Source organism: Mobula birostris, chromosome 14 (genome assembly GCF_030028105.1).
Source record: "Mobula birostris isolate sMobBir1 chromosome 14, sMobBir1.hap1, whole genome shotgun sequence".
NCBI classification, from domain to species: Eukaryota; Metazoa; Chordata; class Chondrichthyes; order Myliobatiformes; family Myliobatidae; genus Mobula; species Mobula birostris.
This window is the reverse complement of record NC_092383.1, coordinates 86,670,525-86,696,367: the sequence shown is the minus strand read 5'-3', so window position 1 is coordinate 86,696,367 and position 25,843 is coordinate 86,670,525. Positions and strand designations below refer to the sequence as shown.

The 25,843-nt window shown below is 41.7% G+C and overlaps 1 pseudogene; it reads left to right on the top strand.

Annotated features, from left to right (window-relative positions):
- Positions 1-23,756: 23,756 nt before the first annotated feature.
- Positions 23,757-25,843, top strand: part of LOC140209405 (uncharacterized) — a 110,139-nt pseudogene continuing 108,052 nt past the window's right edge.

Below are 25,843 nucleotides of genomic sequence, written 5' to 3'. Positions count from 1 at the left end.
GTCCCAACAAGAACCCCTGTGGCACACCACTAGTCACTAACAGTAAAACAAAAGAAGCCCTCTCTATTCCCACTTTATGCCTCCTGCCAGTCAGGGGACCCATGCTAGTACGTACCGTTTTGAAATATCCTGGGCTCCTATCTTCTTAAGCAGCCTCATGTGCGGCACCTTCTCAAAGACCTTCAGAAATTCTAAGCAAACAACATCCACTGACTCTCCTTTGTCTATCCTGTTTGTTATTTCCTCAAAGGATTCCAATAGATTTGCCAGGCAAGATTCTCCTTTTAGAAAACTACGCTGACTTCAGCCTATATTATCATTACCGACAAGAACCCCAAAACCTCATCCTTAAAAATGGACTCCGACATCTTCCCAACCATTGATGTCAGGCTGACTGGCCTATAATTTCCTTTATTTTGACTCCTTCCCTTCTTAAAGAGTGGAGTGACATTTGCAATATTCCAGTCCTCCGGAACCATTCCAGAATCTAGTGATTCTTGAAAGATCATCAGTAATACCTTCACAATCTCTTCAGCTACCTATTTCACAACCCTGGCATGTAGTCCATCTGGTCCAGGTGACTTGTCTACCTTCAGGCTGTTCAACTTTTCAAGAACCTTCTCCTTAGTAATAGCAATGACACTAACTTCTGCCCCCTGACACTCTTTCTGGCAATCTGCTAGTATCTTCCACAGTGAAACTATCTTTGCTGTGAAAGTGGTGCATGAGACCCAACCTAACACTGATTATTAGCATGTCTATCTCTGGCTGTCACTCACTGGCTGAGGAACAGACGAGAAGAATCAGAATCCACATTGTTTTATACACGGACACCAGGCCAGCCGCTCAATCTTTTGTCTGTTGCTCACCTGTTGGACTTCAAAGCTGAACAACCAACAAATAGAAACGTTACATCGAAAATAAATGTGGCAAGGGCAAGGGGAAGTTTGACCTTGAGACCACAATGAGCAGCTGAAGGATCAGAAATGCTGTTAGTTTCTGTCCAGCAAATAATTCTAAACACAGTCCACACAGATAGAGCATTTTCTTTCCCTCCACCATCAAATGTCTAAACACTGTGACTCATTATTTTTCTGTTTTGTATAATTTATATTTTTTGTAATTTAGAGTAGAGATGGGATAAAAATTGGAGGTGTTAACATCAACAATATAAGATATGCAGAGGATACCACCCTAATAGCAAGTTCTGCAGAAGACCTACAAATCCTCCTAGACAAAGTAGTACAAACAAGTGCAGATGTTGGTCTAACCATCAACTGTAAAAAAAACAAATTTATGGTAATATCAAAACAGCAGGATACTCCCAACTGCTAATACAGTAACTAAGAGACTGAACAAAAAGACCAGCTTTAATTACCTTGGTAGCTTTATATCACAAGATGCTAGCAGTAAAGTAAAAATAAAAATAAGAATTGCCATTGCCAAAACCAACTTCTAAAAAATGAAACCATTTTTACCAACAGACACATTTCTATGACAACAAGGCTTAGGTTACTAAAATGTTACATCTGGTCAATCTTGCTGTATGCTTCCGAAACATGGACTATGACACCAGAACTCAAATGAAACTTAGAAGCAACAGAAATGTGGTTTCTTAGAAGAATGCTGAAAATATCATATAGAGATAGGGTAACTAATGGGACAGTACTCCAATGTGCCCATACAAAACAATCTTTAATGAGAACATCAAATGAGAGGAAACTTAAGTTCCTGGGCCATGTCATCAGAAAGGGAGAAATAGAATGCCAAACATTACAGGGCCGTATGCCTGGTAAACGCGGAACAGGAAGGCAAAGAAGAAAATATATGGACACTGTGAAAGACTAACAGATCTAAGTGTGTGAGATATCATTGATGCTGCGTGGGATCGATTGATGTCGAAAGCCATGATCGCCCAAGCGTGTAACGCGCAAGGCACATGAATAGAGAGAGAGTAATTTTATGTCATTGCACTGTACTGTTGCCACATGAACAATAAACCTCACATCATCTAAGTCAGTGATAAAAACTTGGATTATGATTCTGGTACTGTTGTGTATTTAATATTTCAGTAATATTTGAGTAATGTTCTAAATATATTGTTTGATTAATCATTCTTTATTTATATAATTCATGATCATTATATGTAAAAATACGATATTTAAATACATTATGACTCTACCATGATATACCTGTGCACCTCAGTTAAAGTAAAACATAGAGTTAGACTCACTTTCTCCGGGCTCCTCAACAGAATGAATGCTTTGAAGCTACAAAACATAATGTTGAATTGAAAGCAGTTAACCTGTTAGCAGCTATAGGTATTTGCAACCAGAGGAAAGGGTTATTGCTAAGTACTTATTGGGGAAATAAAATCAAAATATGTTTAGAAATGTTGAGTGTAGGGGTAAAATTTCACATCCCACTCATGCAACTCCAAGCAGCTGGAGATTTCCATCCTTTTGCAAGGACTCCTCCTGCACTCTGCAATGTAGATCACTTTGTCTCATTTGTAACCAATTCCCTTCATCTATAGTAGTAGCTCCATGGGTCATTAAACATCCATGGATTCCAGTCACATGACGACATTGAGAAAAGCAACACCATCTGCATCTATTTTCCATCTGTTTGTATTGCATTCTTTTTTGCACATTTATTATGGGTAATTTGTCACTAGGGTTGGGGCATGGTAGCAGTGAATGAGTATAGTTATGTACTCATGCTTTGTCTGAGTTCAGTTTAGTCTGGGTAGAACCAGTGATGCAGCTGGAATGGAATTATATTTTTTGTTGACCCCCTAAATATGCTTAAAAGCTAATTGGAGCATCTAAGTACAGTGAAATACTCTCAAATACACTCAGACTGCTTATTTCATTATATTCCTCGTTTTAGTTTCATTATTTTTTATCGTTACAAGATTGTTTGTCTTTGCTCGTCTCTTAATAAAGCATCAAAAATACTTTCATCGACTCAGAACTTTGTTATTGTGGAGTGAATTATACAGTGTCAACACCCATGCTTAGTCTTTGAGCAGTTTTGGTTTGTTTCCAAGTAATTGCGACACCATCCATGAGGAGTTTCACACCCCAGTCACCGTTTCATGTTGCAACGAGCTTCAACTCACTCATTGATTTCATCACCCAACTTTTCTTGCTATCACTCATTGGCCTTTAAGTAACTGTGCTGAAGTTCAATGTATCACTGCAGCATTGTCCATGTATTCATCCCTCTGAACAGAGATGTTAAAATGTTGTGTATCTGAAAGAAGAACAGCAAATGATGGAACTTCCTCAGTGGGTCAGGCAGCCTCTGTGGAGAGAAAAATAAGACCAATGCTTCAGGTCAACCTCTGTCCTCAAAAATTGCTCTCATGAGATCTCATGGCCTGAAAGAATAGCTGCTTTTCTCTCCTAATGATCCTCAGCCATCAACACAATGAGAAAGGTCCAAGGAGCTGACCTAATTCTCCCTGAATTAAGTTTGATGTGTTAAAAGAAAACCAAGACATAAACCATTCATTGAGAACAGCAATTAAGAAGCTTCTTTATATCTTGTTTGTTAATATATAAGCAAGAGCAATGGCCAAAATCTGAATCCTTAGCCCTGTGTCCAACAGAGTTTAAGACTTCCAAGCATTCAGAAAGGTGACACAATAAGCACAGAGGAGAATTCTGGAAACAAATGTATTGCCTTGAAGGATAACAACATTATTTTCAATTGTTCCACATTTCTTACGTTAATGGTTTAATAACCTGAAATATCTCCTTTGTACAGTCAATTACAGCTTTTCAGAACTGAACAAATAAGGAACATTATATTTTTCATCACATTTGTCTTTAATAGAGATGCTTCATTATTATGTCAAGTGTCAGGCTGTGAGGGTTTCTTTAATTACTTCTTTGCGACAAGACAATGGTGATAAATACAAGAGGTACTATAGATGCTGGAAATCTAGAGCAATACAAACAATGTGCTGGAGGAGCTCAGGAGGTCAGGTAGCATCTATGGCTAGGAACAAACAGTGAGACCCTTCATCAGGGCTGGAAAGGAAGGGGGAAGAAGTCAGAATAAGAAGGTGGGGGGACAGGAGGAAGAAGTACAAGGTGGCAGGTGATAGGTGAAACTGGCAGAGGGGGAGGGGGTGAAGTAAGGAGCTGTGAAGCTGACTGTTGGAAGAGATAAAGGGCTAGAGAAGGGGAAGTCTGATAGAAGAGGACAGAAGGCCATGGAAGAAAGTGAAGGGGAAGGAACACCAGAAGGAGGTGATGGGCAGGTAAGAAGAGAAGGTATGAGAGGGAAACAAGAATGGGGAAGGGTGAAGGAGAGAAGAAGTGGGTAATTACTGGAAGTTGGAGAAATTGATGTTCATGCCATCAGGTTGGAGGCTACCCAGATAATGGTGATGTCATCAGACACATTGAAACTGAGAAAATGAATCTCAGGGTTGTACACAGTGGCATATAAATACCTTGATAATAAAATTTAGTTTGAATTTCATTTTTTTTTCATTTCATATGGCTGCACACAATCAAATTCAGTCTGAAACTTGCAAAAGGTCTCAATATCAATTCACTGTGAACAGTGTGTCAAAACTTCCCAGATGCATCTTCATAGAAGTTTGGTTTGACAAGAGGTTTCAAAATGCTTGTTGTAGACATAGATTTCCACGCCCTGCCCTTTTTTCATGGATCAATGTATCTGAAAGTATTTATGGAAACCATTTTGAAGCATTCATTGATTTCATTAATGTCTCAAAAAAACCTTAGTTTCTGTTGTGCATCATGTGACTGAGACAATCCACATCCCCACTCCCCAGCAGAGATACAGAATTAGTAGGGGGAAATGAGACAGATTTGTGGTTGAAACATTTACCTCCTGGTTCCTCTTTAATCTTAGAGGAAACTAGTCTCAACTAAATTTGACTGAGGAAGGGAGGGAGGGCAACCAGTGATCATCAGTTACAGACCTAATTACTAAGATGTGGCTGCATTTAAATGAGGAATTAGACACTACCGGCTGAAGTGGATTTGGAAGGGCTAGAAAAGGAATAATGATGTCTACAGTGATAATGTAATATATTTGGAGAAAAGAAGACAATAAAATCCATGTGGATAAATGTGAAGGATAGCAACAGTTTCTGACTGATTATGGAAAAGGGGAAGTACATACAAAAATGACAGTCATTTAAAAAAACTGGAAAATAATCATGTGTTATCCGATAAAACTCAACACAGCTAGAACAGGGTCAGAGCTGTTGAGCTCAGTGATTTGTAATATATCAGTATGGAAAAAGTCCAAACAGGAAGAATTTGCAAATTGGTTCAAGGCAATGGGAAAGAAAGCATACAGAATAAGAGGAATATCTAGTCAATAATGACCATAATGTACTTAATCATGAAAATAGAGGAGAAAATAAATGAGAAGTGAAACAAATTAAAATATTAGAATGGGGTTTTTAACCCTTTTTATGCCATGGACCCCTATGGCAGTCCAGTGCAGCCTATGGACACCTTCCCAGAATAATGTACAAAGTTTGTATTTAAATATATTGGATTACAAAAGAAACCAATTACATTGAAATACAATGAAATACAGTTATCAAAGTATTTGAAAAAAAATGTGTGATATAGTAATATATATGCTCCTTACTAACACATTAAATAACAAGATTACACATACAAGATACAGGCAAGTTAAAATTTATTTTTAAGGCATGTCAGTGTGAAGACTGTTGTTGCTTAGCTTGAATAAGAACATTCAACTGTGGGCTTGACAAAGCAACATGAATGTCATGTTGGGTATTTTTGATTTTTTTTGTTCTAATGGTGATAAGTTTCTTTCCAACTGTGATAAGACTGCTGAACGGATCCTGACCTGGATCTGGGCTGTATCCTCCAAATATCCGGACCTGCCTCTCAGTTTTTTTGCACTACCTTACTTTCCATTTTTCTACTTTCTATTTATGATTTATAATTTAAATTTTTAATATCTACTAATTTTTTACTATTTTTAATATTTAATATTTGTAATCCAGGGAGTGGGAAGCGCAGAATCAAATATCGCTGTGATGTTTGCATGTTCTAGTATCAATTGTTTGGCGACAATGAAGTATTTTAGTGTTGAAAATCCTGATTCACAAAGATATGTTGTTGCAAATATAAATAAAGCTTCCATAGCTTACTTTATAAGGCAAGGATAGACTTCTCTCAAGGTACACCAGGATTCTCCAAGGCTTTTTGAATTAAACACCAATTGTAGTCAGTTTTTTTAGTGCTATGATCAATGAGTTCATAAATGATTAGATCAACATCTTCCATTCAGTTTATATCAGGAAGAAAAGGCTTGTGGATCCACGATTCAACGCTAATGCCATCAAGATGGAACTAACTCTTGAAAGGGTTCTGAAGTTCTTCCACAAAATACTCCGCAGATGCTGGGGTCAAAGCAACACTCACAACACACTGAAGGAACTCAGCAGATTGGGCAGCATCGTTTCCACAGACTGATAGTTTCCACGGATGCTGCCCGACATGCTGAGTTCCTCCAGCATGTTCTGAAGTTTTTCCAGGTGTCTGCATAAGTCTCTCTTCGAAGAAAATGACAGAGAATTTTGTATCACAACACCATCGTGGTGAAGGAAAGATGTTGGTCTCTACCCTCTCTTCCATATAGGCAGTTTAGCCAAGAAAGCTTGTAATTTTTTAGTTGCATTAATAATGGCGACTTCAGGACCTTGAATTGAAAAATTGATTTCATTTTTAAGGTTAAAAATATCTGCCAGGTAAACCTGTACATGGGTACAATCCTTTTTTTCCCCAAACTGTTCTGAGTGGATTTTCTTTTTCTTTCAGAAAAATTAAAACTTCTTAGTTTGAACAAGCACTTTAAGATTTGCCCTCTTGAATCCAGTGAACTTCTGTGTGAAAGAGAAGCACTTTTTATTCTGTACCCATCTGTTTAAGTGTATTTCAAAAATGCGATTATTCAGAGACCTACTTCTAATATAGTTGATGACTTTTATGACTGTTGACAAAACTTCTTTCAGGGTTGTTGGAGGAGTCTTTGTTACCAGTGCATGTCTGTGTAAAAAACAATGAGCGGTGATGACATCAGGAGCTTCCCTTTTCACTGAGGTAGCGAAAACAGATGTGTTACCAGCAGAGCAGGAGCTCCATCTGTGTAGAGTATGAAGCTTTTCTTTCTAGTCAAAGTTCTGTTAGGCAAAAAAAAAACTTTTTACCATTTTGAAAATGTCGACAGCCTTTGTAGTTTCCAAAAGGAACACACAAAATAAGAATTTTTCTTTGATGTTGTCAGCATGTGCATAACAAACACAAGCAAGGAGCTGACTAAGCTGAGAGATGCCATGAAGTTACATACTGAACACCAAGTGGGAGGCTGCCAATTTCTCAAAGAGCTGCTTCAAAATGTTAAAAGAAATATCAACTATACTACATCCCGTCAGATTGTTTGATAAGTGAACCACTTCCAGATTTTTTTCCTCTGTTCCAGTCCACAGATCCGCTCAACCATTTGCAGTGCACAAAAGTTTACTACAGTGTGGGGCTTCTTTTCTTTGGCATTCCGATGAGCAACGTCATCGAGTTTTTGTGAAATGGCAAATCCAGGTTTTGGAAGTGTCCTAACTTTTTTTTTGCTTCGATATTTCATCTTAAATTGGGTCTGCAGAATAAACAAAGCAAAAATAATATATTTGATCCCATTGACATTTTTTTTGAAATTCAATATTTTGCATGGTTTTAAGTAATTTGTTTGATAAATCTGCAATGAAATAAGTAATCTGCATGTTAATTAAGTGAATTGTAAGATATCCAGGGAATTAGTATGCCAAGTACGTAAAATATGGGCGGTTTTACCATGTATCCAAAGTTTTAATTGTTTTTATATACGTCGATGGACGCGATGATTAGAACAGTAGCTCAGGCCTCGCGTCCTTCCCGAAATCTGGCTGTTGTGGCGCATCAATTCATGTGGCTTTCTGCGCCTGTCTAGAAATAATGGTTTTCTTTTCTGATATCGTTCATAGTATTCTGGCAGTTATTTTTAAGGTGTGCAGTATTTTCAAGGAATAATAATACACCAATACCAATTGAAAAACATACTGCGCGTGCACGTCATTGCTCTATAACAATGTACAAAAAATACGAAGAGAAAACCGAAATACGATACTCTGCTACTCGCAGAACTTACAGCACTGTGCATGACCTGCACCACTTCGCAATCTGTTCGCAATAATAAGATGTTACATCAAATAACACACCTCAACAGCTACCCAAACCATCGGCCGTGTCGCCTGCTGTACTCTCAGTCCGCACACCTTTCCGTCTTACAAAAAGCCGCGCAGCCCGACGAAAAGTTAAGTTGAACCGTTCAGTTTTGCAGAACTTTAACAAACAATAAAAGAACGACTCATCTCCTTCTGCGCAAGCACTTGTAGAGAGGGAAGGTGATGGAGAGCAAAGATGATGTCTGGGTCACAAATGTGAGAACACGCGACTTCACCGTTTGGTGGCTGAACAATTACTGGGCACAGGGCTGCCCGACAATGGACAGCTACGCCGCAAGAGCGTCTGCAGACAGGAAGACCGCGATCACCTTCAATCTAGCGGCGGGTCTCATAATCATCGTAATTTCATAGTGATGAGCGTGATGTGTTCGACGATAACGGAAACAGAAGCAGAGGGCAAACTAGCATTCTTGGATGTACCTGTCAGTAGAAACACAGATCACACTTTGGAAACTTCCGTTTCTCGTACCGATCAGATCCTAAACGATCACAGTAACCATCCAAATGCCCACAGGAAGAGCTGATTCAAAGCGTTTTTCCGAAGAGCAAGGACAAACTGCAGAACGGCGGAAATAAACGATAAGAGACGAGAAATATCTCCTTAAGGTACAGTATTCGCACGAAACGAATACCCACGGAAATTCATAAGATGCGCCAACCAAATAAAAAGCAGCCCCCCACACCGCCCCTGGCACTCCTTCTCTGTCTCCTGCCCACACCCCACCGGCGGCGTTCCACCCTTACGATTCCCAACATCCTTTCCTCCCACTAGATTTACAAACTCGCTCTCTGCTCCATGTTGACGAATACAGTATTGTGCGAAGCCTTAGGCATGTATATATAGTTAGATTGGTTAAGACTTATGCGTTGTACTGTAGTAATTTTATCTATTGCACTTTTCTACTGCCTCGCAAACTAAATCAACTAATTTCATGACATGTGAGTGATGGTAAACCTGATTCTGATATGGGTCTCTGTGGTGGACCAAGAATGGGAAGTGAATAGGGAGAGTGGAATCGTGGTGGGGAAAAGAGGAAGGGAGAGCGGAGGGAGCGGGAAGCACCAAAGAGACTAGTCCTGTTCGCTTTGAGTTTCTGATCCAGGTTCAGTTCATACTTTGTTCTTGAAAAGTATCCTTCAAATTGTATTCAGTGTTACTGTAGTTATTTCAACATCTCGAAATCCAATCCCCAATTCAAGTCTTGTCAGGGCACCTATGGAGTTTGAATCCAATTTGTTAGATAATTCCGGAATTTTAAATCTTGAATCAAGAAGCCAGCAGATTGTTAAGAAAAGGCATGTGAGTCGCTTCCGTCCTTCACTGAAATAAATTTATTTTTCCTATCACATCCAGTTTAGGTGCAGCCCTGGACTCACCACAATGTGCTTCACTAGGTGCCCCTCTGAAATGGGCCAGGAAGACGCCGAGTTCAAGAAAATCAATAGTTTTTTTTTTGGCGGTGACTCCTGCCAATTAGTTACCATTTGGCAATGACGGCGGAAGATTTACTTGTGGTATGAACCAGGCAAGTGCGGACCGTTACGAGTCAAACGCGAAGAAAACTGTTCCGCTGCAGTGGTGATCCAGTCCACGAGTCATTCAATTCGGGGCCGACTCCCGAACAGAGGATCATAACAAATAATCAAATGGATTTTAAAGAATTGTAGCGATTGTGAACTGGAGATTATTTAAATGATTAGTTCCACTGCTGCCTGCAGCGAAAACTGGAGGGCATTACCAACGCTACTTGTTAAAGAATTGTTTCCGTCATGGAATGTTTATGGCTCCTGCACAAACTTTGAAAGTTAAATGTCTAAAATTCGTACTGGAAACTCAGACACTGGAGATTACAAACTTGGTGTCTTGGCGCAGATAAAAATAAATTACCGGACAACACCATAATGTTATATACTGTATTTTTTGCATTTACAAGTCTACACATATTTAGCCACCTGTGCTACGGATAGGGTACACAAGACCCACAACAACACTAATTACACTGGACAACAAAGATTTCGCTTTTTGAATACTTTTGGATGTATCTCATGGATTTTCAGCTGCTCATCATGAAAATTACCACGATTTTTTCCGTATCACGCAACATTTTTTTGAAATCACCTATATTTTAGTCCAATTCATAATTCAAGTCTGAATAACTGATATCAAAATTAAAGAAGGCAATTTTGTTGGTCTACAAATCAAACAGGTCATCAATGACAGGCAATTTAAAGAACTTCTAGTGGGACTGGAGAAAATCACATGAAAGGCATTCAAGGATGTTGTTGAAAAATTTCTTGGGAACTGCAGAGCACCTAACTACGTACAGCTGGTTGTGACAACATTCTTCAAGCATACAAATGCAGTGCAATATGTCACTAAAAGTTTCTTTTTTTTTTTTTGCATTCCTATTTAGACTTCCCTGCAAAGCTTTCACCGTCAATGACGAGCATGCTGAAAGGTTTCACCAGGATATTTCAGTCATGGAGAAACAGTATCAGAGCGACTGGAATCCATCAATGCTGGCTGATTATTGTTGGACACTTAAGCAAGAAGCCTCAGACACTGAGTACAAATGAAAATCATCAATAAAACATTTTAGCTTATTGGGACTATTGCAAAGTATCGGCACCGCTATGCAATTAAATGCATTATATTCAGTAAAGTTAATTACTTGTTTCTCCGAATTCCTATGTGATACAAGTAGTCAGAAGTTATATTTATGCTCAAAGTCAAGCGGTCTATCATAAAAAATATCTTAGGAAGCAATATTTTTGAAAAAAATTGGCCAGTGCTGAGGAGGTGTCAGTCACCAGCTGCGGAATAAGGAAGGATAATCAGAAACCACGTTGATTTACCAACAGACACCTGGCCAGCTGCTCAAATTTCGTCTGTTGCTCCCCTATTGGTTTCCAGAACTGAACAACCACCTAATAGAAACGTTACGTCCAAAAATAAATGTGGACGAACGTAACAGGAAATCTAACCGTGGAACTAAAATGAGCAGCTTATGTGTCAGAGCCCTGACAATATGGAATGCTTTTACTTCTGTCCAATAATACAAACAATAATACATGGACTTACAGAAATTGTAGATTAGACAGTTAATTTGTTTGCTGGAATGCATACTTGCAATCCAAGGAAAACTTTTCGGCAAAGCGTTGATGGATAAAGTAAAATAAAAAGATATTGCAATGCTGAGAGCGTGTGGAAAATTCACTCACGTAACATCCCCTGCCCATCCAAACAGGATGTGGATTAGATCCACACATGACACCGTTAATTCCGAGTTTGTTCACAGTTTGAGGAGGTGCTGAGCACACAATCTGAATTTTTTAACTTTGAAAATAATTTCGTTTCACCGGCATAAGCTGTGACTTGAGTTTCCTTTCAGGTTTGTGGATGTCAGAGTTTACGTGGGTCAAAGGTGACTTGGGACTCAGGTCGGCTGGCATTGACCGGATTCACTGTGAATGCTGAGAAGCGTATATCGGCCGGATGGGACAAGAGTTGTATCCGTTTGGGTTACCGAGAGAAATCGGCGGTAGCAGAACTTTGCATTCGCAATGGCCGTGGGATTTACTTCAACGGCACAAAACTACTGTGTTTTTGGGATCGCTTGGCGAAGGAAGCCATTGAAATAAAACTAGAGAAAAAGAATTTTAACAAAGACGGAAGTCTTTCTCTAAGTAAGAACTGGAAATCAATTGTAGCAAGTTGGAAGAGTGCAAAACTGATTGGATGAGGACTAACCAATCAAGAGGGACGGAATACATGAGTATAAATAACACCTGGCTAGAAATGACCAGACGAAATACTTGAAGAAGATGGTAGAGTTTGTTATCGAAATGTCGGTTATAATGTAAAACTATATCCGGCTTGAAGCCTGAGAAGAGTTTATTCGTCATGTACGCCGGGAAAGCACTAGATCCTTTTTTTCTGTCTATACATTTAGAACGTTATGGATTCCATACATTTGGATAGTGCTCCATGTGCACAAAACCTTTACATTGGCGGCACTAAACTTCAGTGCACCCTCGACACCCACTGCTAACCTCTACGGTACTGTGCCGTCCCTTGCTCAGCTATTCCCAGGTTTTGCTCTGTTTCAAGATTATATGCAAAAGAAATATTAATTATCATTTTCTAATAGACTCAGCTCCAATACTTATTCAACATTGGTTATCCTCTCCTTTGTTCCCTTGGTAATAGTGACTGGGCACCGTCTGGACATCGTTCTTAATTGCATTCAATTATAGGGCATGGTGACTGTCAGCTGGACCAATACATATTGCCTACTGTATGCTCGTTTGGAAATTTAACATTGAATGATAATTTCAATGATCAACAGAGATGGCAAGGGGAGCATTAGTTTAGAGCTGATGTTAGACAGTAGCACACTCTTTCATTCTCTGTTGAAATGTCTGGGTGGATTATGAGTTCAGGTATGGGGTAAGTATACGGCACGGTAACAGTCCCTCCCGACCCAACGAGCCCACACCGCCCCATTGTACCCATGTGACCAATTAGTCTAGTAACCCACACGTCTTTTGGAATATGGGAGGAAACCGGGGCACCTGGACGAAATCCATGCACTCACGAGGGAGAACATAGAAAGAAACATTTTTTTTTACCTAAAAGAAGGGGAGAACATGGAACTCATCCCTACAGGGAGTTGTGGGGACAATTAGTATAGATTCATTTAAGGGATGCTGCTCTTTAATTAAGAGAGAAGGGAGTAGAGAAGTAGAGGAGGAATGATTGGAGGATGATTATAGAGAGCAGAAGCATAGGAAAGGATGGATCGACCAAGTGGTCTCTTTTGCGACACTAATCCATTGTTTCCCTGTCTAATGTTGTGTACTCCTGGATAATAATGTCATCTCACCATGTACCCACCGCTCAGGAGGAGGCATGGCCTATAGTCGCAATGACTGCCGCGAACCCTTCAGACCAGCGACGGGCGCTAGGTAGTGGCAGGTTTCGACGCACCTGAGCGTCATACATTTGAGTTTATTAGCAACACACATCAAAGTTGCTGGTGAACGCAGCAGGCCAAGCAGCATCTGTAGGAAGAGGTGCAGTCGACGTTTCAGGCCGAGACCCTTCGTCAGGACTAACTGAAGGAAGAGTGAGTAAGGGATTTGAAAGGGATTCCAGACCTAATCAGTTCCCCTCTACCACCACTCTGCTCCGTCTAGCGGAATTAGTCCTTACTCTTAATAATTTCTCCTTTGGCTCCTCCCACTTCCTCCAAACTAAAGGTGTAGCTATGGGCACCCGTATGGGTCCTAGCTATGCCTGCCTTTTTGTTGGGTTTGTGGAACAATCTATGTTCCGTGCCTATTCTGGTATCTGTCCCCCACTTTTCCTTCGCTACATCGACGACTGCATTGGCGCTGCTTCCTGCACGCATGCAGAACTCGTTGACTTTATTAACTTTGCCTCCAACTTTCACCCTGCCCTCAAGTTTACCTGGTCCATTTCCGACACCTCCCTCCCCTTTCTAGATCTTTCTGTCTCTGTCTCTGGAGACAGCTTATCCACTGATGTCTACTATAAGCGTACTGACTCTCACAGCTATCTGGACTATTCCTCTTCTCACCCTGTCTCTTGCAAAAACGCCATCCCCTTCTCGCAATTCATCCGTCTCCGCTGCATCTGCTCTCAGGATGAGGCTTTTCATTCTAGGACGAGGGAGATGTCTTCCTTTTTTAAAGAAAGGGGCTTCCCTTCCTCCACTATCAACTCTGCTCTTAAACGCATCTCCCCCATTTCACGTACATCTGCTCTCACCCCATCCTCCCGCCACCCCACTAGGAATAGGGTTCCCCTGGTCCTCACCTACCACCCCACCAGCCTCCGGGTCCAACATATTATTCTCCGTAACTTCCGCCACCTCCAAAGGGGTCCCACCACTAAGCACATCTTTCCCTCCCCCTCTCTCTCTGCATTCCGCAGGGATCGCTCCCTACACAACTCCCTTGTCCATTGGTCCCCCCCCCCCATCCCTCCCCACTGATCTCCCTCCTGGCACTTATCCGTGTAAGCGGAACAAGTGCTACACATGCCCTTACACTTCCTCCCTTACCACCATTCAGGGCCCCAAACAGTCCTTCCAGGTGAGGCAACACTTCACCTGTGAGTCGACTGGGGTGATATACTGCGTCCGGTGCTCCCCATGTGGCCTTTTATATATTGGCGAGACCCGACGCAGACTGGGAGACATCTACGCTCTGTCCGCCAGAGAAAGCAGGATCTCCCAGTGGCCACACATTTTAATTTCACATCCCATTCCCATTCTGACATGTCTATCCACGGCCTCCTCTACTCCAACCTGAGGAACAACACCTTATATTCCGTCTGGGTAGCCTCCAACCTGATGGCATGAACATCGACTTCTCTAACTTCCGCTAAGGCCCCATCTCCCCCTCGTACTCCATCTGTTACTTAATTTTATGCACACATTCTTTCTCTCACTCTCCTTTTTCTCCCTCTGTCCCTCTGAATATACCTCTTGCCCATCCTCTGGGTCCCCCCCCCTTGTCTTTCTTCCCGGACCTCCTGTCCTATGATCCTCTCGTATCCCCTTTTGCCTATCACCTGTCCTGCTCTTGGCTCTATCCCTCCCCCTCCTGTCTTCTCCTATCATTTTGAATCTCCCCCTCCCCCTCCAACTTTCAATCCCTTACTCACTCTTCCTTCAGTTAGTCCTGACGAAGGGTCTCGGCCTGAAACGTCGACTGCATCTCTTCCTAGAGATGCTGCCTGGCCTGCTGCGTTCACCAGCAACTTTGATGTGTGTTGCTTGAATTTCCAGCATCTGCAGAATTCCTGTTGTTTGAGTTTATTAGAGTTGCTTTGTGACTACTTTCCTCAGTAAGCTGTCACTGTGTTCTTCGCGACGCTCGTTATGTGAACACGGTTTCATTATGCTTCTTTTGATTTCGACCTGCACGGGTTTCGTGTGTTTTATGTTCGATTTAAGGTTATTCTGTAGCAGCGCTGATCGTGAGATCACGTATGCCCAAGTCCCGGACAAGAGAGTACTTAGTTTGATTATTCCCTCAGTTATTCTCCTAATTACTCTTCATCGTTAATTTTTACTGTTAAGACCTGAGTTTATTCGGTACTCGCGTCCACTCGCCAGTAGAGACTGACAGCGGGACTCAGCCATTACGGACTCGGTGGAGTTTGATCCATTATTTACAGAATTGGCCTACCAAGGAGAGGCAACTGAGCGGCAAGCACCACAACTCTGGGAGATACTTGCATCATTACAGAAGAACTCTGAGACCGGTAAGCGGGGTTCCCGTTCCACGGGGATGGATTCTGGTATCAATCATTTGACTATTTGTCCTACTACGTGTTCCCAAAACTACGGTGGAGAGTCAGTTAACCTGCCAACCCCGGAGCGTTACAATGAGGATTCTGAGTCTTGCCACAGTGCCACAGGTTCGTAAATCAATGCTCCTTAGTCTTTGAATTATAACCACTAAAGTCCACCCCCACCCAGACTTCCGATATAAAAGTTCATTCTAAGAATGATTAGGGTATTCTTTTAGCCTACGGGGGGCTCGGAGGCAACGAATAGGCTCCTCCATATGCAGCAAGGAGCGCGATTTTTAGCCGACTACGTATTGCAATGATTTCTGTACCCTAACGGCAGAGGAGAGCGAGTGGAACAATAATGTTTTGATGGCTCTGTTTAGGAGGGGATTAAATGACGAATTTAAAAACATTATTGGGACCAGGCAGAGGACTTGGAGGAGCTTATGGACGTGGTAATAGAATCAGCGGGCATCTTTCTGGAAGGAGAGACGGGCTGAATTCACCCGAAGGGCTGGTTCTCAAAACTACCCAAAACCTACCCTGGGTCCTCAGTCGATAACCAACGCAAATCACTGCAGCCATCTCCGGGAGGACTCGAGCGACTTGGAAGAACCAAGCTCTCCCTAGCGGAGCGGGATAGACATACGAAACAGAGCTGTTGCTTACATTGTGGCAAGGCCAGCCGTTTCAGGGTCACCTGCTCCGAATTGTTGGGAAAACTCCCATGACCGTATAGAGGGGAGAAATCAATCGGTCTCAAGTCCCTCTTCCGTTTTAACGAGTCCCAGAGTGATTTTGCCATCCCTATTTTCTTGGATACATCAACATTCTGTGAGAGCCTTGGTAGACTCTGGTTCGGCAGGGAATTTTTTGGACATTGGACTGGCAAAAGGAATCCAGGCTCCTAAGGTACACCTCGACCAGCCCATCTCTGCTATGGCCCTGAATGGTAGAACAATAGTACTTGGCCAAACCTTTTATCTTTCCGTCGCTCTCTAGTTGAATATTTGAAGGCAAGAGGAAAGGATTCGTTTCCATATTATTCATCCTCCAGACGTGTTCCTAATCCTTGGTTACATTTTCATAATCCTTAAAATAATTGGTCTTCTGGCACCATTCAGGGCTAGTCGGCTATTTGCCAGCTTAAGGAAGACCTGCCCGAGTTTCCGGGCGACCTGCTGTGAACCTTGTCGAGTCACCATTTGAGTTGCTTCCTGACTCCTCAAGACTGAACTTGAACTCAACAGAGTTGCCTGGAGTGCCTTTAGAGTTCTTGGGTTTGTTGGTGTTCAACAAGAAGTGAGCCGCTAAACTGCCCCCGCCCCACAAAGAGACTATGATTGCGTCTTCAGCTTACTACCTGGGTCGTGTCCTCCCTGGGGAAGGTTCTAACCAGTACCATTTCTACTCATGAACACGGCATTTGACCTACTACAAGGAGCCGCGGTCATCACTAAACTCGACCTCCGGAATGCCTAAAACTTACTCCGGATCCGAGTAGAAGATGAATGGAGAACGGCTTTCAACACTCGCAGACTTTGAGAATCTGGTGATGCCACTCAATTGCTCTAGCAAGGTTTCAGAAACTTCAAGGACGCACTCCCGGGGTTGTTAACCACTTTGTCTTTGTTTATTTGGACGGTATTTTTATTTTTTCTCGGTCACTTCAGGAAAATGTCCACCATGTACGGTGTAACACGCATAACACATAATAACTTACGAAAGTGAGGATGAGATCTGCAAATGGATTACACATAAATAAACAAACTGAGGTGCATAAATTCAGTTCTGTAAACTACAGAGCAAATTAACCAGTGACACTGACTCTACGGACCCCTTAGTTAATGGTAGGGGCACATGGCAAAACAAGTTTGTGAACCCCTGTTCTAAGCCTTTCCTACTCATGTATCTGTCAAAATGTCTTCTGAATGTTGTAAATGCTTCCACTCCTATGGCTTGCTATGGCAGGTTGTTCCATATACCGAAGACCCTCTGTGTATAAAATTGCTCTTTAGGTCCTTTCACCGCTAAATTGAAGCCTGCACCTGCTGGCTTTACTGTCCACTCCCCTTGTAAAAAGACAGTGATCATTCACCTTATCGATGCCCCTCACGATTTGATTTGCCTCTGTTAAATGACCCGTCAGCATTCTAAGCTCCAGGGCAAAAGTCTCAGCCTTTCCAGCCCTCCATTATAACTCTAGCCCTCCATTCTCAGGATTGTCCTCATGATTTTTCTGCTGCACCCTTTCCAGTCCAATGATATCTTTCCTATAACCAGGAGACCACAACTGCACATGGTATTTGAAGAGTGGTCTCACTAACATCTTGTACAGCCATAACATAATATAATAATCTTGTACGCAGTGCCCTGACTAACAAAATAAGTGTACCAAATGCCTTCTTCAACATCATATATACCTGTGTCGTCATATTCAGGTAACAATATACCTGGAAGAGCAGATCACTTTTTTGCAACATTCTCCATAGCATCCTCCGACCATTTACTGTACATGTCTTGCAGTGGTTTAACTTGCCAAAATGCAAAACCTCCAATTTGAAAACCCCCCACAACAATCCACTAACTCATCCCACCAAGCCAATGTTATATTCAATTTGCAAGCTCATCCTGAACTTATGGGTCCTTGTTAAAGGCCTTATTGAGTTTCAGATAGACAACATCCACTGCCCTGCTCTCATTAATCCGCTCTCGGTCTGTAATGAGCTCATGTGATTGTCAAACTGCTTGCCCTGAGACATTCACTGTAGGTCTTCTGCTGGGTCTGTTGAAGATATTCCACAGTTCAGATGAGAAAAAATTTTGACATGACACTAGTAAGAGCTCAGCAATCAATGTCCAAACCAATGTGGGATTTGGAGGGAATTGATTTTTATAGGAGAGCTGGTTTTAAGCAAATGCAGTCTTTCCTTTATTAGATCCTTCAACTGTGAGTGCAGTGGAATCTCTAGATATTTACCTCAGCTTCTCCCCATATCCTGATTGTTACACACAAGATTATACTTTTTGGATATAAGCAGTAATTTATATTTTTTATTGTTTTTAATACTTTTCACTGACTTGGTAAAGCAGCCAATCTAATTGAAGACCCAACTTTCACTGACATATTCTCTTCCTCTCACCTCCTATCGGGCAGAAATTACAAAAGTCTGAAAGCATGTACTACAAACTTCAAGGACAGCTTCTTTCTCACTGTTATGAAACTATCGGATGGTCTCCTAGTATCATAAAATGAGCTCTTGATCTTGTAATGTACCTGGGCTTGCTCCTTACAAGAACATTCTTTCTTTTTACTTATTTAAAGACTTGGCCCTGAATAGGCCATTCTGGCCCTTCAAGCCATGCTGCCCCATTAACCCTCGACAAAGCTGATAATTTTAACATAATCACAGGACAATTAACAGGGACCAATTAACATGTTTTTGGACTGTGGGAGGAAACTGGAGCAGCCGGGGAAAGCCTATGCATTCTACGTGGAAGAAGTACAGACCCCTAACAGACAGCATTAGAACTGAGATGAGGAGGAATTTCTTTAGCCAGATGGTGGTGAATCTGTGGAATTTATTACCACAGATGGCTGTTGAGGCCAAGTCATCGGGTTTACTTAAAGCTGAGTTTGATCGGTCTTTGAGTAGTGAGGGCATCAAAGGTTACAGGGAAAAGGCAAGAGAATAAGATTGAGAGGGATAATAAATCAGCCAAGATGGAATGGCAGAGCAGTCGATATAGGTCGAATGGCCTAATTCTCCTATGTCTTATGGTCTCATTGTGTTATGATCATCACCAGCTTTAGGATTTCCTGAGCAGCCCAATTAACATTGTGACTGCTGAAACTGAGTTTCAGGTTGCTGGTTAAAGTACCTTCCTCACCTTCAGAAATGAGAAGGGAACCCATTCCTTCTATACTGATATGAACAAGGCTGCTGTATTTCATGATTGTGACAAAGATAATATACCTTCGAAACCTGTGCGAAAAACTATAGGAATGCGTGTCATAGGCAAGGGGATGGGCTGGTGTTTAATTAGTTTGTCAACAAGGTTTACTCATTTCTGCGCTGAACTCAGGCTGTGGCGTGCAATTAATGTGCTGCAGTGATGACTCACTTTGTGGCTATGGACTAACTTTAGCAAATTTCATGAACTTGTCCAAAAGTATTTTAAAGGTGAATTTATTCCCACCCCTAGCACTTCTTCTGGCAGCCTTTTCACGTACACACTGCTCTGTGTGGAAAACACTGCCCCTCCAGGCCCTCTGAGACTTTCCACTCTCACCGTCAGTCTTGGCTCTCTAGTTTTCGACTCCCCAAAGTTGGGATAAAGACTGTGATTATCCAGCATATCTTTGCCCCTCTTAATTTTTAAACCTCAGCTGTGTTCACTTCAGGGAAAACTGTCCCAGCCTATCCAAAACCCAGACCGTCCAGTTTCAGAAGCATCTTTGTGAATGCTTTCTGTACCTTCTCTAATTAATCACATTCTTCCTCTGGAACTGCACAGAGTAGTCGAGGTGAGGTCTTGTCAATGTCCTTTATAGTTGTAACATGCCATCCCAGCTCTACTTAATGCCCCATCCAATGAAGGCAACTGGTCATATTCCTTGTTCAGCAGTTTGTCTACCTGTGTTGTCACATTCAGGGACCTGTGTAGTTGCAAACCTAGTTCTCTGCTGTGTATGTTTTGTCCTTGTTCCCAGAATTCATTATTTCACACTGCCTGAGTTCCATACATCAGTCATTCCATTTGCCACTTTCCAAGTTCAATATTCAAAGTAAACTAATTATGAAATTATGTGTACCATAAACAAACTACATATAATTTTTTCTTGACTGCTATTTTATATGAGCCTTCTGCTATGTTTGACTGTTGTTACTGTATTTTTCGTCCTTGTCCGGGAGTATCGCTGTTATATTTGGCAGTATCCATATATGGTTGAATGACAATTAAACTCGAAATTCAACTTGAAGAGATGGCTCTGGTGAGAAGAGAGGGAAATGGGTCAAATGCAGGCAGACGGGTTGGGCTCATGTGGGGGAATCTGGCTAGCACAGAGTAATGGGGCTGAACATCAGTTCTCTTTTGAGATCCCTTCAGCCTATTCTGTATCCAACCAACTAGCTTACCATGTGATCTCACAATACAGATCTGTCTGCTATGTGAGATGTTTTCAAAGGCCTTGCTAAACTCCATGTACTACATGCTACTGCTCCTGCCCTCATCAGTCCGTTTCATCATCCCTTCAAAAAAAAACCTTGTCAATTTTCTTGAGAGTAGATTTCCCATGCACAAAATCACATTGACTATCCGCAATCAGATCATGCCTTTGCAAATTCAGGTAGACCCTGTCCCAGAGAACTACCTCTGGTAATTTATCCACTACCGATCTTGTGCTCACCTGCCTGGAATAGGACTGGATCAGTAATCTATTGACTCAGAATTGTTGAAACACACTGAGACATCACTGGGCAGTGATAATGATGACTCCAATCAAATAAAAATCATTACTTGTGAAGAGCTGTGATTTTGTGATGAGGGACGATGCTGTTGCCTTTTCAGACAATGTGGAATTCAATTACACCAATTGACGGTGTGGTAGATTCCTTAGAACACACTGACAGCTTTAAATAAAACATCTCTTTTTATTATTATTCCTTTCTTTAACATTTGTTTTTTCTGTGCTGCTTCAGATCCGGAGGAACAATGATTTTGTTCTCTATATTTGTATAGAGGAAATGACATGAAGCAATCTTGAATCTGCTTGTGTTCATTTGAATTTTACCTGTCCATTTTCAGAAGAATTTCTCCCTCAGTTTCAGGTGCTTTATGGGCAGAAAACAAAGTAAGAGGAGTTGTGGGAAGAGCGATCAGAATCGATTGTCATTGTGCACCAAAGTACTGTTCACACACAAAGTATTTGTGCCGCTTGTGGGATTGCCAATGCACATCATTAGTGGATACAAATGGGACAAATGAGCAGTATGGAAGAATGACAATCAGAGATAACACATCCCAGGGAATATTTACTGTTACTATGGAGAATCTTGTCTCTCAAGATACAGGAGTTTACAGATGTGGAATTGCAACATCTGGCAATCATCCAGTGTTTGACGTGTATCTGCACGTATTTGACGGTAGGTTTCTCATTGATTACTATCATGTGTCCAGTGAAATGTCTGATTCATATTTGCTCCAGGAAGTGTCAGGGAAGCATGGTTATCCTGAGGCTCCTCAGCAGTGCAGAGCCCTTTGGGTAGTGGGAAAGGGTCAGGAAACCCCACATGTTGTCCGTCCCACTGACTGGCCAACAATTTACAGTGGGAGGCTCAGCACATTTTCCTGCTATCTAATTGCACGTGGTCCACATTTCTCTAATCCCTCCATTTTCATGTCGTCATCAAAAAGCTTCTTAAATATTGTTATGATATCCCTTTCTTCCAGCCGGTCTGTCTGTGTGTTCCATACAGTCAGCACCCTCAGTGTAAATAAAACTTGTCTCGAAAACATTCTTTAAACATTCCCCCTATTGCCTTCAAACAATGCTCACTATCATTTTATATTCAAACCCTGGGAAAAGATTCTGACTATCTTCCCTATCTGTGACTTCTGTAACTTCATAAACTTCTATCAGTTCTCTCCTCAGCCTCCTATACTGCAGCGAAAATATTCCAAGTTTGTCAAACTTCTCCCCATAGCTACAATGCAGGTAATATTTATTCATTTATTCGATTTATTCATTGATTGAGATATAACGTGGAAGAGGCCTTTCACGCCCTTTGAGACATGCCACCCAGTAATCCCCCAGACTTAACCCCAGCCTCAAACTCAGACAATCTATAATGACCAATTGACATACCAACTTTTAGGTCTTTAGACTGTTGCAGGAAACCGGAGCACCTGAAAGAAACCCACGCGGACATAGGGAGAACACACAAACTCCTTACCCGCAGCAGCAATAATTGCCACGGTAAAGCCTTGTACTAACCATTACGCTACAATGCCACCCTGGTGACACCCTGATGACCTCTTTACCCTCTCTAAAACCTCCACATCTTTTCTGTAGGGTTGCAATCAGAATTACAAATTACAGTATGTTGCAAATGTGCCCTAACCAAAGTCTTATGAAGCCACAAAATGCCTTGTCAGCTTTAGTTTCCAATATGTAAAATGAAGAAGGCAAATGTGCTCAATGCTTTCATTACCATTACCCCAAGAACTCTCTGTACATCAATTGTAAAAGGATCCAGATATTAAATTCCAGGTGATGTCAAACTCCCCAAATGTATGCGGAGTGTTTGAATCCTCTGGGCCTGTACTTGCACGAGCTTAGAAGAATGAGCACTGAAAAACTGGTGGTTGTGGAGAGGATGCTTCCTGTAGTGTGGACCTCTAGGACCAGAGGGCACAGACTCAGAAAAAAAGAGAGATGAGGAGGAACTTATTTAGCCAGAGGCTGGTGAATCTGGGGAATTCATTGCCACAGTACCTAAATATTGGGTATATTTAAAGCAGAAGTTGATAGGTTTCCAGGACACCCACAAACGCTGCCTTTTCAGAGTCAAGCTGTTTGTTGCCACTTTAGACTGTCTCCTTTCTGCTGAGAGAGATTGTAACTTTGATTTTCACACAGATACATACTCAGTGTCATCACTGCTGTCCCGACCTGGAGACCTGCTGTGTTCAGGGATAATGTCAGACATGGCAGTTCAGGCAGATAAGAGGATGCAGAGACACAGAGAGGTAGAGGAGCTGCTGAGATTCCAGATGTGTGGGTCCTGGTTGAGATACAGAATTGCTGAAATCTTTACTGTGTTTGATTTTCAGATGTTTATTGGTTGTTTTCCACAGAACCCGTGTCTGTTCCTCTGCTTCGATTTTCACCACTAACAAGTGGCTCAGGTTGTGGGGTCTATGTGTCAGTGTAATGTGAGCCTGTCAATGGATCCCTTCCCATTCAGTACTCATGGTATGAAAAGACCCCAACTGTGGATTCAAAGATCTCTGATACCAATAAACTGGATCTACATCGTCAATCCTTAAGATACAAAAAATATCTGTATTATTGCAAAGTCTCAAACGATAATGGAGAAACGACCAGTGAAATGATCAGCATGTCCATCTCCAACAATGTCAGGAACTGCAGAAATGTGATTAATGTCAACGGAATGGGTAAGTAGTGAGAGTTTGATTCTGTGTGATTGTCAATGGAGTACAACTGAATGACTGATGTGTACTGGATATTGTATTGTTGGAACACAATATCCAGTACACATGGCTTAGATGGTAGGGGGTTCGTGCTGCTTCGATACGCTCCTGTGCCTGGGACTCGCTGCCTCGATTTGGCCAATACCCGACCTTTCCATTCCGGCCTAAAGCTTAAATCAGTCAGACAATCCCTTCATCCTCACTCTCATGTCACCACCAGTTTTGGTCTGATGAAAGATGTTCTTGTTATGGAAGGAAGCTAGCAAAGGATCAGCAGACTGATTTCTGGGATGCCATGTGTGACACAAGAACAGAGAATTGGTTGATCAGGCTTTTATTTCCTGGAGTTCACCAGGCTGAAATGTGATCTCATAGAAAGCTGCAATATTTTACCAGGCTGATACAGATGCAGTTAGGAGACTTCCAATACCAGGGAATACAGGATAGTCTATGGAATCTCACCTCCAAGAGGATCACAACCTCGCTGTTGGATTTGGAATCTTGCATGCCTCAATAACCTGGAGATCTCTGTTGGCTGGAGTGAGGGCTTTATTGTTTGGCTCTTTGTCGGGTCACCCATGCCTATATAGGTCAAAGTGTAGAGGTCAGACTTACAGTGATCCAACAGTCCTCCAGGTTCGGGGGTTCAGCTCAGGACTAACAAACCTGAGTGGTGAAACAAAATTGTTACGGGAAAATGAATAAAGAATCCTTCTGCATCAGAGACTGATGGAATTGCTCAGTCCCCATCCGGGACTTGCATGACTGACAGCAGTGAAAACTGAGAGGAGTCTACTGACATGATGGGAAGGAAGCCCTAAACACCGCCAGAGATAGGAAATCTTCATTGCTGCCCTAAATCCCAGTGTTGTAATGGGAAGTAAGTAAGTAAGCATGGAGGCTTAGAAATAATGTGAAGGGTGAGACATTTAAGACTGGGATTAGGAAACATTTCTTCTCCCAGAATGTGTTGAAACTGTATTGAAGAAAGATTGAGTTGTTTTTCTCAGAGGTAGAGGGATCCAGAGATATGGGAAACAAAACACTTTGCCTTTTTACTGAAAAAGCCTCCTGCATTATCCTGTTGGACAAAAAGTGTACTTGAACCATTATTGCCCTGTATACTCAAGTACACCTATCACCAACTCTGCAGAAGGGTGTTGAGGCCCTGCAAATAGACCTCACCATGCTGGCTGAGGCCATCTCCCTGGCTAGACCTTTCCCTAATTAGATAGAATTAGTTTCCTCAGTCCAAGTCCTTTATCTTCTCCAGCTGCATTTCCACACCATCAGTTTCAAAGTATAGGAAAGAATCCAAGGCATCTGTAAATGTAAGTGGGTGCACAGTAGAACAGCAATTAGTGATCAGCAATCAGGGTCCAATTCCAACCACTGTTTGCAAGTTGTTTGTACGTTCTCCTAGTGACTGTATGAGTTTCCTCCGGGTGTCGCACTTTCCTCCCACATTCCAGAGACGCACAGGTTATTATTGGTACGTCAAAGGGAAGCTATTTTGGCACTGGGAGCATGGAACACTTGCAGGCTGCCCCCAGCACATATTCTGTGTTGGTCATTGTAAACAATGCATTTCACTGTATGATCTGATGTACATGTGACGAAAAAATGTCATCTTCAACTTTTAAAGTGCATTCAGTATTGATCACCTTTGGTCCACCATGCCAAACTACCTATTGGTCTAACAATTATGCTCTTTTGTTGTTCTAAATACAAAGCAGATGAAATTGAATTTTATTTTGCTTTAACAGGGCGAATTTATTTCTGTAAAAATATTGTGACAAAATCGATGACAACTGCAGAAAGGTAAAAAACTACATCACCTCAAATGTAAAGTATAAGGTTCTCTCTTCAGGTGGTTTTACTGTAACTGCTTTCAAATAGAGCCAGCTGGGAGAGAACTATGTTTCTCTTTAACTGGTGTTAAACATATTTGACATGATTAACTTCAATGAAATGATGTATTGGAAACT